Raw genomic sequence first — 17,536 nt, 5'->3', positions numbered from 1 at the left:
ATAAACACCGGAGAGTGGGATTATAAATCATTATAAACACCATAGAGTGGGATTATAAATCATTATAAACACCGGAGAGTGGGATTATAAATCATTATAAACACCGGAGAGTGGGATTATAAATCATTATAAACACCGGAGAGTGGGATTATAAATCATTATAAACACCATAGAGTGGGATTATAAATCATTATAAACACCAGAGAGTGGGATTATAAATCATTATAAACACCATAGAGTGAGATTATAAATCATTATAAACACAGAGAGTGGGATTATAAATCATTAATAACACCAGAAAGGTTCTATCCACAGCAATCTCCAGGATCATGAGGAACAGCAGCAGTGAGAGACAACCTCAAGCTGCTCCTCAGTAAAATGAACATTACTCTGAAAGTTTGCTTTGGCTAGTGTACGACTTAGCAGAATATTTGCAGAAAGATCAGATTCCTGCAACATGACTCAAGGCCTCGAATAATTCAACGTCAGCTGAGAGAGAAACATATAAAAACTAAACTATTTCCAAACACCAACCGCAGAATTACAGGCCAACACTCTCACTGCACACATTTTTGGTTCAAGCTTCAAATCCTCATCTGCTTTTAAAAACAAACAGAAAACATCAGCATGCAAAAGCAGACGGAACACCGACACGACTCTCTCGGATTACTCGTACAGATCAATGTAAATCATGTGAGCAGCAGAAACGGCAGCAACAGTGTAAGGGTCCAGAGGCGTGAGGAGAACGAGCGAGGAGCCAAAGCTCAGTCAGCAGCTTCACCATCCAAACACACCACCGCTCCCACCACCACATCACTGGGAAACAGTGTGTAGCTCCAGAAAACCTCCACCTCTCGCTAAAGAGCGCAGAAAAAAATGCCTTGTTGTGCTCAGCGTGTCTTACAGATCACTTCCTCATGCCCTTCATACCCTCAAAGCTCTCAGAGATAAACATGTCGCTGTTTATGGTTCATAACGAGGCTACGACAAATACCACAGCAGTCATGAGCACCGGGGCACTAAGGAACATATAACAAGGCTATGATAATTTTTACAACAATAAACTGCACAGCAACACACTTCCTCTACACATAAAGAGATTCATAAAAAACTCGGTTTAATGCATTCCTTCTTTTAAAAAAAAACAGACAAATTGGACCTATTTTCTTAATGATTAGCTGGTAACTAGTAATTTAGTGATCTGGTAACTAGTCACACGTGAACTCACATATGATGGATACAGAGAAAAAAGCAGCTGACGTTAAGCTTGAATTTCTTAAAATGTAAGCAGAACTGATGGGATACAACTAGAGGTTTAAAAATCAGACTAGTAAAATATTTTGAATGTGAGGTCATGGGTTTACTGATTATTATTATTATTATTATTATTATTATTATTATTATTATTATTATGCATCATGACAAGGACTGAAGGAGAGACACAGATTTCAGTGAGTTTCACTAAACATTTTACAGTTTGACCTGCTGGACAGATGATTTGGCTCTGACATGCCGTCCAGTGGATGTTCCTTTAATCCTCCAGGTGTATATAAAGCACGCAGGTATGTGTGTGTGTGTGTGTGTGTGTCACTCTCATCGCCCTGGTTTCTTCAAGCACGCAAAATGTCAAACGTTGAAAATAAACCAGCTTGATCCTTGTTAGTGTGGGTTCATTGTCCTTCAAAAAATTTGTTCAAACTGTCAAAGCACAGATCTGACCATTTCAGTCAAAAGCATGCGTCCGTCCATTTTACTTTTAATACCCACAAATCAAGAGTTGTGCAAAGTGTTGAGCACTGACTATATTTCATTGCCTGTTGTATAATCGGGGCTTGTATTTGGATGATGCCTTTGTGTGTATTTGTTGCTCAGGATGCTGGGGTGCGCAGATGGAAAATATTTCACTTCTGTAGTTATAACTTAGGCGATATCCATATAATGCTTTTTTCTGGGGGTTTTTTTTTCTAAGAAAGGATGTGTGTAATAGAAGGGCACGCTTCCTCTCTGCGTGTTCAGCAACTCCAACAGAGGAAACAGTTCAGAGCTACTGACCATACGAGCCGCTGGCACACCGAGCTGCTGGAGCAGGATACGACCGTACGCTTTCCCCTCAGTTTCCGACTCACAGTGACACGGTGACGCTTGTTTGTAACCAGTTTGTTTCCTGAAGTTCCACCAGCTGTCCAGCCCGTGACCTGAGCAGGAAAATCCAGATCCAAACACAAGCTGGTGCGTTATTACTTAACTGTAATGTTCACTGAGTGTAAAGATATTTCAATTACGTTAATGAGTCCAGACCAGCGCAGGTGAGATGGGGGCGGAGCAGTGGGTGGAGCTTCCAGTCAAAAACAGTTCATGTTTTCGTTGGACTGAAAACGGACTAACGGGACGTATTCAATCTGTATACAGAAACAAATGATTTGCTGGATGCGAGTCAGGACTCATCTTCATCGTCATCTTAGTTTGTTTTTTCCCCCTCTATGGCATACAGTACACAGAAGATAACGCCTCTGTGGGATAACCTTACACAGAAAATAACGACTGGATGAAGATAACACCTTAGATCCTTATCATCATTTACTTTGAAGATAAAAACATTTTTTGGGGGAAAAAAATATCCTTTTCTGTTTGTTTACTTTTCTATGAATATAGTTTTCAAAGAGTGTCTACTTTCATATGAGCTTCATATTAACCACCACTCTGGAGTGGGACATGACAAAGAGATTCAGTGATCACCATGGACACGACAAAAACAGGAGCAAACTCCATTTCTTTTTGGCCTCTGGGAAAAAGATAATATCAGGGAATCTTCTGATTTATCTTGGTATTATGACTCATACTAGTGCACTGTCATGTTAAACTGCAGTGCTCAAATACACAATGAATGGAATAGAATAGAATAGAAATGGAGTAAACATCACCGGATATTCAGTGGATATTCAGAGAACCCTCATAATGATGAAGTGCGTTTTAGAGATCTCTCTCACTCACGCTGTTCTGCTTCACCCACAGATTTGGTTCCATATGGTACCGTATCCTAATGATCTCCCACTGCTAATCAGCCTGTTAGGGTTCATCACCAAACTGAGGTCTGAGGTCTGGACAGGAGGAGATGTTTAGTTGAATTATCTCATCACCTCGATATCTTTCATGACTACAGCGTGCTGAGCCTCACCCAGCGTCAGGCGAGTGTCATGTTTCTGCTGCAGCTTCAGTAAACGAACGTCAGGTTATGGGCCACGTCTGTGATTCCACTGATCCCGCATTAATTATTTACATGTGTGAATATGCCCTGGTTCATCATTTTAGTGTGACTGACATGCCGAGGGAAAGAGAAGGAAAGAAAGGAATTCCAGTGGAAGAAAAGAGAAGAGAGGAAGAGAGAACGAGGCTCGATGCTGCTGCAGCTACACAAAAGAGAACGAGGTCCATGTGCTGGAAACATGGCCTTTGTCTCCACAAGCAGCTGGCTTTCATTGCATCAGCTTGTGTCAGCAGGAGGACATTGTGTGTGTGTGTGTGTGCAGGAGGAGTGACAGTACGTTTAGGGGTCAAACCAGACAATGATTATAAATTGTGTATCTTTAAATGATATACATCCTGTCAGTAAATGCATTTCTTGTTTTTCTGTATTGTTCTGGTCTCGTTTTTTTTAGTTCTTCTTAACTTCTTCTCAAATACTGAATACATGGCCAGGAAAAAGCAACTGCTTTCAGAGAGGTGGAGCTCATTATTTAGCCGATCGCATCTTCTCTCATTCTCATGCTAATGAAGTGAAGTGACGAGGTTACGGCATGTAAAGTCTTTATCTTCTATTGAAGTGACTGACCTCCTATAAAGAAGCTAACACGCTTTCTGCTAACGGATTCCAGCGAGCTAACATTAGCAGGGCCTGACTAGCTGTACCCTCATCACCTCAACACTCCCTGGAAAACTCGCTATATGAATAGGATGTGAAAACTAAACTTTTGTACATTTTCTAAGTCTCAAATTTGTATTTTATATTCATATTTTAATTTACAGGTTCTGAAGGGAAATCTTATGAAATACACCACAGAAAAAGAGTTTTATTCATGACCTGTATATAACTCTAATATATCTGAAAGTCACATTGCCTACAAGAATACACGCCTGTATAGGAGCCACAGCCCTGAAGGTCACAGGAAGTGTCTTTAAACAGAGGTTTTCAGGAGCCACAGAGCTGACGGGGGGAAAACAAGGCCGAATTTCACAGGTGCCGCAAAACACAGAGACGAGCTGCAGAGAGCGAGCAGAAAGCCACCACCGTGTGTGTGGCCTTTCGGCAGCGGCGTTTATCTGAAGAACCCGACGGTCTGAAGTAATGAGATACAGCGACAAATAAATAAAATCCCTTCTGGCTTCTCATCTTCCAACCGCACCCTCGATTCACTGCTTCCTTTCACTGTGTCCCCCACATCCATTCTCCATTCTCCAAAACCCAAAATGGCCACAGTGCTTGGCCACATAGCCACCGTCTCCTAGAAACCAGGACAAAAGGATTACTGAGAAGAACAACTTTCTCTCTCTCTCTCTCTCTCTCTCTCTCGCTCTCTCTCTCTCTGAGCTGATGGAATTCTTCCTCAGAGCTCTGCGCTTGGCCTCGACTGACGCTGACACAGCAGCCAGAACAAAACCAAATACACACTGCAACTTTTTCAAAAAGAAAAAGAAATGAAAGTTTTATGTAAGAGCAGAGGCATCGACTGCAGCCCGCGTTCCTCTACACGTCTGAAGACTGTCTGTGTGGCAAATGATTTTTTTTTGTTGTTGTTGTTTACTTGAATAAGCCACAAAAATGCACCCCACAGCGAAGCAAACCAATCTGGAAAACCGGTCAAAGTCAGACGAGGCCAGGGGAATACTGGGATGATGAAGAGAAGCTGTGAGGATGTCATACAGTCTGCTATCACTTTACCACTGAAAATTTTTTCTCATGCAGTTTACTGATGTTCCTTATCGTGACAGAAAATTTGTGTGTAGAGCGAGCGATCAGCCTCCAAAAACACTACCAAACCACAAGGTCTAGATGTTTCCTCAAAGGTTTAGGTCATCATAAGCCCAGAAAATAAATAAAAAAAACTACTACTTCTTCTTCTGAACACTGAATGCTGTAGAGCTGAAGTGCACACAGATGCGTACGAGAGCCGAGTCAAAATCTTTTCCTAGTTATTGCTGGTGATTTTTAATTATTCATTAAATAGAAAATTAAAAAAAAAGGAATCCAATCTGCTGATGTCTGGATGATTTAGGTAGAGAACAGCAGTTTGTTTCTGTTCATCATTTCAGCTGATTGTTTCAGGTCTCGCGGTGACTCCTGAGCAGATCAGACACTATTACAGGACGAGAGAGAGAGAGAGAGAGAGAGAGAGAGAGAGAGACAATGACCTTGTTTCACTCATTTACCTTTATGGCAGGTGTCCCTATCCAGAGCGATCTCATTTATACAACTGAGCAGTTGATGGTCCAGCAGTGGCAGCTTTAGTGGTCCTGAGATTTAATTCTGATCACCAGTCCAACATCTTGAGCTACATTTCCCTTCTCTCAGCTCTGACCCTCTAATACTCACATCAGTCACTACGATGGAGAGAAAATAAACACAACCAGGAACAAGTGGTGTTCGGATGGATGGGTTCATGCTAATCTAATCAAATGTTTCTCATTATAATCATAATAATGAGGAGAAGATGAAGAAGAAAAATGTGCTAGAAATGAGATATGCATATCTTTATTTACCGAAAATGAATAATGGATGTTTTTCAACATTTGCATATCTTAATTAACATGCAAAGATGAAAAAAGTGATATTTATCAGTGTTTGTTTGTTTGTCACACATTCAGGGAGAAGCTTCACCAATTACCAACAAGGAAGATAATGAAACCCCGCTTCAGCAATGAATCCCACAGACAGAACTGCTGATGATGAGGAGATGAGCGCTCAGAGAACACACTCAGCCGTAGAATTCTACTAAACATCATGAGCAGTGCGCTTTCTTCTCTCTGTCCTGAGCAGCCGGGTCCTTGAGGTCCCATTATAACAGTAAAAACTGCTACGTTTCTGTGCAGCTGCATTCAGCGACTCTGATTCTGCATTTGCTGGAACATGATCTGTGACTCCGGAGAGCCGATGTAGTCTGGGCGTGCTAACACCTGCCCCTGGACACACCTGCCCCGTCTCCGAGGCTTGGAATGCAGAACCTGAGCCGAGGAGGTGGGGCTTGTTCAAATCTTTAGAGATGAAGAAAGTCAAAATTACTACATCTGTAAGTCTAGCTTAATCCATCTGACTGACATTAGTGCAAACTTCCTGCGATGCTGGACAGAGGAGGAAGAAGACGGCAGAGAGGATAGACGGAGCAAAAGACAGAAAAAGAAAGAGTGAATAAGTCTAAAGGCATGTGGATGGACAGAGATACACCCTGATTTACTAACAGCTTCCATGTGTGAACAACCTGATAACAAAACGCTTCGCTTTCGACTCGCTCGCTCTAAATATGAAGGACGTTTTCCAGGAAATCTGACCTGAGGCTGCTGATTAAACAATTATCAGTCACACGTCCACACATCTGTATTAGCAGCGTACGTCTAGAGCAGGTTAAACACATTTATCCCTGATTTCCGTGTTACAGACTAATTCCGGGACTCAGAAGCTGCTCATTGGCCGTTCCCATGGCAACACCAAGAATCCAACATTTTCGGTTTGATATTTTTCAATGCGATGTTCATAGCGCTGATTCAGCAGAAATCGAACTCCTCCCCTGTCCTGCGCAGCACCTCCCTAAATCAGTACATCACCCGTTTAATAGCACCGCTTTCACGTGTTGACGTGACATTATACATTTAAATACGTTTTTTAAAAAATCACAGCATCATCATCAATCCGCAAATCAATAAATTGATTAAAGTCAAAAGATTTTATTTTATCTATAAATACAAACTACTTTTGGAATCACTCATTCACTCAGTCTGCACTTTTAATGCTGTGTCTCACCAACCCACCATCACACACACACACACACACACACACCTGAAAGTGGTGTCATTTATCTTCTGAAATTCAGCTCAGTAACTACACACTCGAATGAACACTCTGAACTCCAGTGAGGACGTTTAGTTTATTTTTATAAGTGTAATGAGTCCAGCTGACGTCCATCACGGAGTCACATTTACTCAGGGGTTGTGTGAGGGTCAGAGGGATTATTGAGCTGCACCAGGTTGCATGACGAGTCCAAACCCAAACCTAGGGCTACAAATCTAAAGATCTCCACCAGGTCTGAGGAAGTGACTTCAATGTGTAACACAGATTGCTGTCAGTTCCTCTTTGTCCTTCTTACAACATGAAATTCGGCCAGGAACTGGGTGATGAGCTTCCTCACTCTCGTCCCCGAGAGCGTCATTTCCGAGGACCTTGAACTGAAGGTCTGAAGGCAGTCAGTCAGCATATGTGTGTGTGTGTGTGTGTTTGTGTGTCTTATCAGTGAATGCAGGCCTCTCGCACAGGACATGCTGACACACTGCTAAACTCAGGTGGAATATGTAGCCTCCATTTTATATCATCATATCATTTAATTCCTCCTCATCACGTGTAGGACACTCAGATCTGGACACTGGAGCGGATTTAGACTAGACTCATGATGACAGATTCACAATGTAAGAGGAATCGAGAGGCCGCATGCAGATGTTGTGGTGCTCGGATATAAACACCAGACAAAGCAAGGTCATGTTCATCAACACTGAAGTGCACTGGACACATGACTGAGTGACATGGGGGGCGTCTTACACTAGAATTAGAAATTCAAAAATATTGAAGGTTAGATATAAGGATGTCGAGGTGCTGCCTCATCAGAATCTTGGGTTTCGCTCCAGTGTGCCAGAAGTAATCACCTCCTTAACTTCTAATCCTGCTCATATATTAGCTCAGATCAAGCATCAAGCTTGGGTTTGGATGTATTTGATACGTGGAGGAAACGTTAGAAGATTCATCAAAAAATAAAAAGTGAGATATTTCCAGAGGAAATGGTCTGATATCTCGCCTGGACTTCTCACTCTCAATGAGCGAGCTGCAGCTTATTTCAGTTGGCCAGTTCTTCAAAAGAGCCGAGCTAACACACACACCCACACACACACACCCACACACACACACACACACACACACACAGCATGCCGGGATGAGAGCTGTGATGGACTGAGCGTGTCGGGTGACCTCGCCTGCTCCACACAGCACTAATCTGGACCTCATCAGGGATAAGAGGCAGAGAACAGACCCGATTCATCAGGCAGGCGTCGGAGGCCCATCTGCTGCTTCCGCTCTTCTCACTCGAGTCTTTAGAGGAGAACAGAACTGCATTGATCCTGACTGGGAGAGAACATCAGAGCAGAACAGATTCCTGCTGCTGTGGATTTCATGGTAAATGTGTTTTGTTTTTTTTTTTAAAGGTGAACCACAAAATAAGGAAGTGTGAAGAAAAGCCGTGAAGATTAGCACTCGTTAAATCTTTCATTTCCGCTTATCTTATTCCGGCTGTGTCGTTTTCCAAGGAGCAACACACACAACACCAGAGGAAGAACAAACACCACCTTACACCATCAAATCACACGAAACTCACACTCTGCTCACTGAAAAATTATAGAAACATAACCAAGATCATATCAATTCATATCAGTATCAATTTAGATGTGAATAAAATAATAATAATAAGTTGTCTTTACATATCCCATCCTTGGGGTCTGAGGTCAGATTGCAGGGTCAGCCATGACACAGTGCCCCTAGAGCAGGGCGGTTTGGGGGCCTTGCTCAAGGGCCTAACAGTGGCAGCATGGTGGCGATGGGGCTCGAACCCCGATTATATGAGCCATATAATAATCCATTTAATAATAACAATAAGTAGAAGAAGAAGAATTATCAGTGAAGTGCCAAAAGCGCAAAAATCTCAATCCCCCAAAAATTGTGGAAACACTGACCGAAAGACCAAAACCAAGAAAGCAAGAGCTGGATTTTATCATCAGTATAATTATTATTATAACATTTTTGTCCTGCTGCATAATCTGCAATCACTTAATTAGCAGATTACGTTAAAACAATGCATAATTAAACAACAAAGTAATATAAGATGAACTCGTTTGAAGCTACAGAACTGAGCTAAATAAAATAAAAAAATATTATAAAATAAGACCAAAGCCCTATTTTTCTTTTCTGAATTCTTTAACTGAGCGTATTCTTCATGACTGAGATATGAACAAAATTTCACTTTTCATACATTTCCAATTCCTAGAGGTAAAAATATAAATTTTAATACATTTTAAAAATGGTCATTTTTAAATCCTGATACCTGCAGGACGTGTTTTATGACCGAATCTGGTCACACTTTTCAGTGCTTCAGTGCGATGTCTTTGTTCTGTGACAATAAACATCACGTTACTGTATCTGCTGCTGATTCAGGGCAAGAATCTGTTTTCCGTTTTCTCTTTTTTTTTTTTTAAATCTATTATAATCTTTCAGGTCGGTGTTTTTGTCCAAATTATCATTTGGCAGAACAGAAAGGTTTCAGTTGACTGACTGAAACAGAACGCGGTCTATGATGGTCTATGGCAGAACCGTCCTACAGAACCTGTTCAATACCACAGTGAGGCTGGCAGCATAGGTGTGTCCTGGTCAGGTGTGGAGCAGCTGCAGCATGTGACTCTCCCTTATACACACACACACACACACACACACACATAAAAAATAATAAAGATCCCATTCAAGAGCAGTAAAAAGTTTCATTAGATAACGACACAGCTGCCAAAACTGCATGACTGAAGTTCTTAACGTCTTCGCTCGCGTCCAGTAAAAACATCTCAAACCTTTCACCTTTAATTGGATAAAATGCAGCAGAATTTTTTCCACAAAAATCCTTCTTCATTATAATCCCACACATTTATATAATCAAATAATGAAACGCTTTCTGAGTCCATCGCTCGGTTCTGCTTATTCTGGCCTCGTATACAGATGAACTTTTTACAAACGATACTTCAGTCTGCTCTTCACTCTGTAAAATAAACGCTGACCTTCTCAGGAGTCTTTATGACTGCTGAAAAATCAGCAGGAATTTAGTTTTAACTTCTAGATGAAGGTGAAGCGTGTCACAGAAGGCCAGTCGGTGCTGCGTAACAGGGCGAGTCACAGACACTCCTCGTCTCGGGAAACACTGCGCTATTGTCCAGCCTCGTCCACTGCTCCTCATGAAGACTTGCTGCTTCTTAGAGCAAAGAGCTGCCCAAAGGCACAATGAGCTGCATTCAGCTGCTGAGAAGAAAGACTCAACACTATCACTGCTCCTGATGATGACCACAATAGACATGAACAAAAGGCAGAAAAAGATCAAATTGCAGATGGCTCATAATAATAATAAAAAAAAGTAGTTCCACAGCTGTAACGCATGAAAACAAAACAGTAGTGTTTGTAGTCTGACCTCCTTCACTTCCCCTTGGGGCAGTTCCCATCACCATTTGACTGGCCGTTAATATCCTTACACAATTCTAGTGATTCTTTCACAATTCCAGTCAGCTCCATGAGATGACATTTTGGAGCACTGAAGTCCTGAAAGTCAGAGGTCCAGATCACTTAGGGGAATTTTCCTCAGTCTAATAACGTGTCAAGATGTAAAGACTCGTGAGTGAATCTTACTGAGAACAGCTCATTGTGTTCCAGTGTCTGGAATTTGGTGCAACCTTCAAGATCCCAAAGCCTGTGGCCAGAAAACCACACAACATACTGTATATCAGATGCTCCAGGGAGAGAAATACAGGCATGGGGCACACCATTTAAATGAAATCTACGCAAATATCACAGCAAAAGTGAGATACATAGAAGAAGAGCTAAAATAGAACCGACTCCACATTGCAGTGGATGTTAATCGCTATCACAAGCCTGGTGTTTATCCAGCTTGTGTGAGATTTTATTGTAAGCACTGTCACCTCTGAAAGGTTCTGGATACGTTTAAAGTGTTCTGTAACGAATAACACATAACACGTTGATCTGTTATCCACACAATCCACGACTGGAGTGAGGTGATACATGCCGAGGTGAAGACACTGTTTATGCTTCTTTATATTTCATGTTACTAAAGGTTTGTGAATGGAGGTAGTTCCTGTTCCTTTTCCATTATAACGGCTGTAAACAGACATTCCCTCATCCGATTCTCAGTATTTAAGTATTAAAAAAAACAAAAGTTTACCGAGAAACTGTCAAAATCGTCACAAACCCTCAACTTCCTGTGGTTTCTGTGGATCAGTGATAAATCTGGGCATCTAAATGAGTCGATGTGAAGTCCAGCACTAAACACTGACCGCTTTCTGTCATAAGGCTGAGAGGCTATTTTTGGTCTAATGTAATAAATGAAAAAGTCGGCGTCCAGGCAGCGAGTCTCACGGCACACAGAGTCTCAGAGTCGGTCCAGTCGAGAGGAATGAACTACATGGCGGGAGACGAATTGTTTATTTGAATATAAAAGATAAACTCTTCATGACACAGCTGCATACTTCTCATTTTTCACTTGTGGCGTAAATAAAGCGTAATAAAGGCCGGCTTCAGGCTGACGTAAGAGCTGCAGTGTTTACTCTGCATCAAACAAAACCGAGCTTTGTGCCTGGATCCTTTTCTGTACATGCATTCTTTCTGTATGAGGCTATAAACCAGTAAATATTAAATCCAGTTGTCTTTACAGAGCACGTTTAAGTCCAAGTGTTCAGTCAGGAACATCAGCTCGGGGGTAAGGCCGCGTCACAAAGCAAACACATTTCATCTGTCCGGACTCGCGTTACATCATTTAATCATCGTTAACCTGCACGAATCGTCTGAATACATCGGCTGCACTTCAGTAAGGTCTGATACACACGTCACTTCACTATGCTGCAATACACCGACATTTCCTCCGAACACACACACACACACACACAATCACCAGAAAATGCTCTCCTGAGGTACTTCTACATCCTACAGATCAAATCATACAACAAGGAGACATAATATTCATCCAAAACCATAACAAGTTTACACTTTACACTGATTTTGTCCTTTCAGGAAAGAATCCACATTTAGACACATAACAGTGTTCGCTAACGACATTGAGCAACGCAACACACTTGAGCAACACACTTATTTGTCAGCATTTTAGATAAAATCCACCACACAGGGGACCAACAGAATAAGAGAAGAAGCGTGGCTTGTTGGATTGTGTCAACGGGATTCTCTCAATATAAAAACATTACCATTGATGAGTTTTCTGCATGAATGTGACGTAAGCAGAAATTAGTAATGTTCCTTATTTGTTAAAGCATCCTAAGAGGGCTTTACTGGCATCTAGCACAGTGAGAAGAGGAACGGTGTCTTTAAAATCACATGGAGGAAACCTACATTCATGTCATTTACATTTACAGCATCTGGCAGATGACTTCATCCAACAATTGAGCAGTTGAGGGTTAAGGGCCTTGCTCAGGGGCCCAGCAGTGGCAGCTTGGTGGTCCTGGGATTTTAACTCACAACCTCAGATCAGTAGCTCAACATCTGAAGCAATGAGCTACACTTCCCACATGTCAGAAATCTGATCACATCCAAGTGAAATCTGTAACAAATCAAAGTGGCTTTCTTTATAGCATCAGACTATGGCACACACACACACACACACACCTAGCTTCAGAGTCTACTGCATACAGATGTTTAGCTCTTTAGACTAAAAGTGTATAACTTGTGCCTCTGACTAATCACGGTGTTGTAACACAAAGCTCATTCAAGTGTAATGAGTCGTCACTCCTAATACTCCAACTCGAAAAACCCATCATGTCTCCAGGATTCAATCAGTCTGAAAATGGAACTGCATGCTGCTGCAGTTAGAAAATAAAGCGTCATGTTTCCTAAAGTGTGCAGCTAAAAGCACCGAGAGCTTTAATGCCTTTAAACCCAATGAACCACCAGATCAATTTCCTGTTCAGGTTGAAGCATTTATTCTGGACCAGACTTTATATAAGCTAGACAGCAAGAACATGCGGAGAACCCGAGTCACGTCTCAGCTGTTTCTGCTCTCTCTCTCTCTCTCTCTCTCTCTCACACACACACACACACTCGATCTAACTGGAATAAGAGAATATACTTCAGGTCTCAGCAGGTTACAGAATGGTCATGAACTGGTTCCAGTGCCAGATTCTGAAACTGCAGTGCTGTGTGCTCGACCTCTGCAGCTCCGTGTGTAAAAAAAACTGAGCGTCAGAGTCAAACCTGCAGGCGGGATTCAGCGTGCTTCATGTTCAGACTCGAGTTTGTCTCGGTGCAGCCTGAAAAGCCAGTCAGTGAAAGACTCAGGAATCTCAAGATCAGAGGAAAGCACCTGCAGCTTCAGACCTGAATGTGAAAACATTTTACCTGCTAACCAGATCACCAGGACTCACCTGACTCCTAGCATTTTTGTAGACCTTCGATTTATTCTTCCACGTGCACATTCCTCACGATTCAACAAACAGGCTAGGAGTCAGAATGCTTCTTCAGAACAATCCAGGATCAATATTTTGCCAATGGATGAGCTTGAGGCACGGTCCGTCCCTGTCTGACCACCAACAGCCTGATATTGTGTGGAGAAATAAAACAGGAAGTTCTGACCCGGTTGAATGTGTTTGTGTGTATGTGTAAATGTTTTTAACACTCCATCCTCAGTATCACCTTATCTAAAGATTCACCCTAAATGATTCATCTCTTCAACCCTAACACCATGTTGTCAACACTCCCCAGATTTATGGAACATCTAGAAGCACAGAAATACTTCAGACATTTTTAGTTGCTGGCTGGCAGAAAATTACGACTTCTGAAATCTTTTTGCCCCTCCGATGTTTGCCAGGTCCAGAAGTCAGCCCCTAAAAATAATGCTTCATGCTGAGCAAGTGAACCTCACTTCCTTTTTCCTGGTTAAGCAGCAGAGGTTTTGAAAACCATGGACTTGCTGCATACTTTTTCCAGATGGAGACGACTACCGACGCAGTAAACCGCCGAGCAGCAAACGGGAGCGTAATGGTTTTCTCCGCCTGCTGTCTCCGTCTCTTCATCTCACGCCTTCTTCGTTATCTTTTTAAGATCGAGCGCATCTACACGGCTGGAGAGTTAGATGACCAGATTTAATAGGTAACATCAATAACATTTTGAAGATTGCACGTATGAATATTTCCACAGCGCAGAAATGATCTGAATTTATATAAGACTTAATAGCTCCACTTAATGATTTTCAATGAATTTTAATGAACCCACAAGGAGAAGAGTGAGAGAGGGACATGAGGAACATGTTAATGACTCTGGAACAGAAGGACCAACACCACTCGACAGAACGAGCAGCCAAGCATCTTTAGGAAAGAGTGAAGGGTGAATGAGAAGGAAACCCACAGAGACTCTGAGAGAAGATGTGTATCGACCCGAGTGTAACTCAGTTATTTCCAATCTCCAGCTAGGAGAAACCCAAGAAAACACTATCTGACTGGGAATTCCTATCCGGAAAGTAGGGAAGGTTTCCTCAACCTGAGATCAGAACATGACATCGAGTCGAAGTGACCGCTCACACCGACAGTCCACTGAAAATAAAACACCACTTCATGATTTTAAAGTGTTCACAGCAGTAAATTACTTCGCAGGCTTATCAGCTGGTTAAATCTATAACTGTCCACTTCACTGACCTGAGGATCTAAACCCATCACACACTCCTCATCATTAATGGCAGCTAGCTAGCTTGTTGCTCACAAAACGCACACTTTAACGGGCATGTCCAGGTTTTTCTCCACGTCGTAGCTCAAACGCAACCGAGCTGGAAAATTCCGAGTTCACGCTCTGAGGTAGAATTCAGGACTCAGTTCTGCTCCAACTATTTGGGATAAAGAACTGGAAGGGAGCTAGTGGAAAAATGAAGATCTCTACAGTAACTCCACCAGACAGTGTGAGCAGTTTATAAAAGCTCACTTTATCCTAACCTCCTGCATTATCTTCTTACGTCTGGTTTGCGGTGAAGCCGTAGTCATTACACCGACTATGTCACGGAGCTCACGAAGTGTTTATAAAGATAAGGATTCTGCATGCTACTGTAATTAAAAAGACGTTATATAACACAATCAGCTGCAGTCACGGAGAGATTCATAACACAGTTTACATGGAAATGTGATCAGGGCTGCAGAACCAGTTCAGCCCACAGAGCTGTGAAGAAAACAGACCAAGGGCAAACTTTATAAGTTAATAATAAAAATAAAAAATCTGTTACATTATGTTTGACAACAATAACACTGTCAAAATTATATTACTGGAGTTTGCTCTTGGCCTGTTTTTTTTTTTTCCAGAAGGATCTGTCTGGTTTATAGTCAGTCAGCAAACATGAGGTTCGGCTAAACACTCGGATCTCTAATTATCATTAAATAGTATTTAATCTCAGAGCTCCTTCTAACTAGGGCTCATCATTTAACGCAGCAAAATTTGTTGTAACCTCAAAGAGTTTTGCCATAGCACATTATACATCTACAATTTTCTAGCATCAGATTTATTTCATTCCAAGTCGATTGTTGAGAAATGGTTGCGTTTTATTACACTGTTATAACACAGCACTGATGAATTCTCTGATCTGACTGGTTATATATTTAAGCATTTTACAGAAGGTCTCTCCAGTGTCAGAGTTTGTAACAGTCAGAGGTAAAGCTGTAAATTCTCAGAGAGCTTCTTCACACTTCTTCAGAGTTTCTCAGTAAGATGCTGAGGCTGCCGAGGTCATGGCTGTTTATAGCTGCTATAACGTCAGTAAGAACAGGAACTAACTTCTTTTGAGGATGTTACACATTGCTATAAATGGAAAAAATGTACATGTTGAGCATGAGCCCGGCCCCGGTTGTGTTTTATTCCTTAATTAGCACGCTTCAATTTTAAGAGTGATGCAGAATCAACAGCAGATCAGTTTAATGATAATTTATAATCACGTTCCTTCATGTCACATCATCTTTGTGTTATTACTGCTTATTGCTTCCATCTACATTTCCTCCGTGAATCAGTAACCATTTTGTCTCATCATTTGGACTTTAGTGTCAATTAAAACATCACAAACCTTCTGCAGACACGTGTTTGAGATCACAGGGCCATGGCTTAATGGAGTATAATGACCACGGAGCAGCTGAGGGCCCTAACGTCGAGGCCTTTCATTGTGTGCTTAAGTAGAAGCTTCACTGTGTGTTTATAAGCGAGCAGGTTATGTTCACTGATCTTTACTCTCTGTAGAGTCGGAGCTCGGCGGTTAAGTCGACAGTAAACACAAGCCATCTGACTGTGAACCCTGTGGTCTCACCTGCCTGTGTTGCTTCACACAAACCGTCTGGCACAAACACTGCAACATCCTGCAACATCGACTAGTGTTTGATTTGAGATTTTGGCAGAGGCACTCACACAAAGACACACACACACACACTCACACAAACACTCCCACACACTCACATAAACCAAGGTGAAACTGCACATAGTGTGGCAAAGCTTGTGTGTGCATCTGTGTGTGATGCAGTGCTAATGCTCTGCATAAACAGACTTAAAAGAAAAAACACCTTGTGCAGTCGTGATATGATGATGTTTTCTGTAAGATGATTATTGATCACTTATGAAAGGATTCTCCAGTCAAAATCAAACCGTAATATTTTCTGACATCTTCATAACAGAGGAGTTTATACTTTCTTGTTTGTAAGATTACCACCTCTTCAGGACCTGTACACTTCCAGGACCCTGACGCGGGCAGTTAAGATTGTAGCGGACCCCTCTCATCCTGGACATGATCTTTTCGAGGCACTACCCTCCTGCGGAAGACTGCGGTCCATCAAGACAAAAACTTTACACCATATAAACAGTTTCTGTCCATCAGCAACTGGCCTCACCAACACCTTGGTCTCTTATGCACCTACTTAGACATTAACACACAAATGCACAAACCCACATTACATAACACACAGAACTCAGACAGCCGTACTGCACCTGCACCTCATCTTACCTTCCTACTTTAAACGTGCAAGTTTTTGCACTGGTCAATAACGTGCAATTAATGTACAGTTAATGTTTTTTATTCATTATAATTCTGCACTGAACTATTAACTGCACTATTAACCTTATTTAAAAATTCTTTATATTTTTAGGTTTATAGTTTTTATTGTTGTGCATCAATGCAACAAGGCTTGTATGTATAAAACCCACAGTACTTGGCAATTAATCAGATTCTGTACATTAAATGTAACTATAAACGGATAAAATGTACAGCGTGTTGTTCTTGTCCTCGATGGCAACTTTACCAAACAGTAAAACACGCATGTTGAAAAATAATCGTCAACAATTCTTTAATTCTCATGCACGCATTAATAAAAGTTCAGTAAGAAGTAAATGAATTCCTGATGTGAGCTGAAGAGCATTCAGCATTCAGCACTCAGCACTCAGCCTGCACCTGTGCCAAGAGTCTGGAGAGGAGCTGGAGCAGAACATGCTGGTGCTGAAGTTACAAAA

At 41.7% G+C, this 17,536-nt stretch overlaps 1 protein-coding gene across 3 annotated transcripts in view; it reads right to left on the bottom strand.

Annotated features, from left to right (window-relative positions):
* Window positions 1-17,536, bottom strand: part of LOC131369247 (rho GTPase-activating protein 26-like) — a 50,865-nt gene that overhangs the window by 32,535 nt on the left and 794 nt on the right. The window lies entirely within an intron of this gene.

This window comes from Hemibagrus wyckioides, linkage group LG18 (assembly GCF_019097595.1).
Source record: "Hemibagrus wyckioides isolate EC202008001 linkage group LG18, SWU_Hwy_1.0, whole genome shotgun sequence".
Lineage (NCBI taxonomy): Eukaryota > Metazoa > Chordata > Actinopteri > Siluriformes > Bagridae > Hemibagrus > Hemibagrus wyckioides.
Note: the sequence above shows the minus strand (reverse complement) of the source record. Positions and strands in the feature narration are given on the sequence as shown.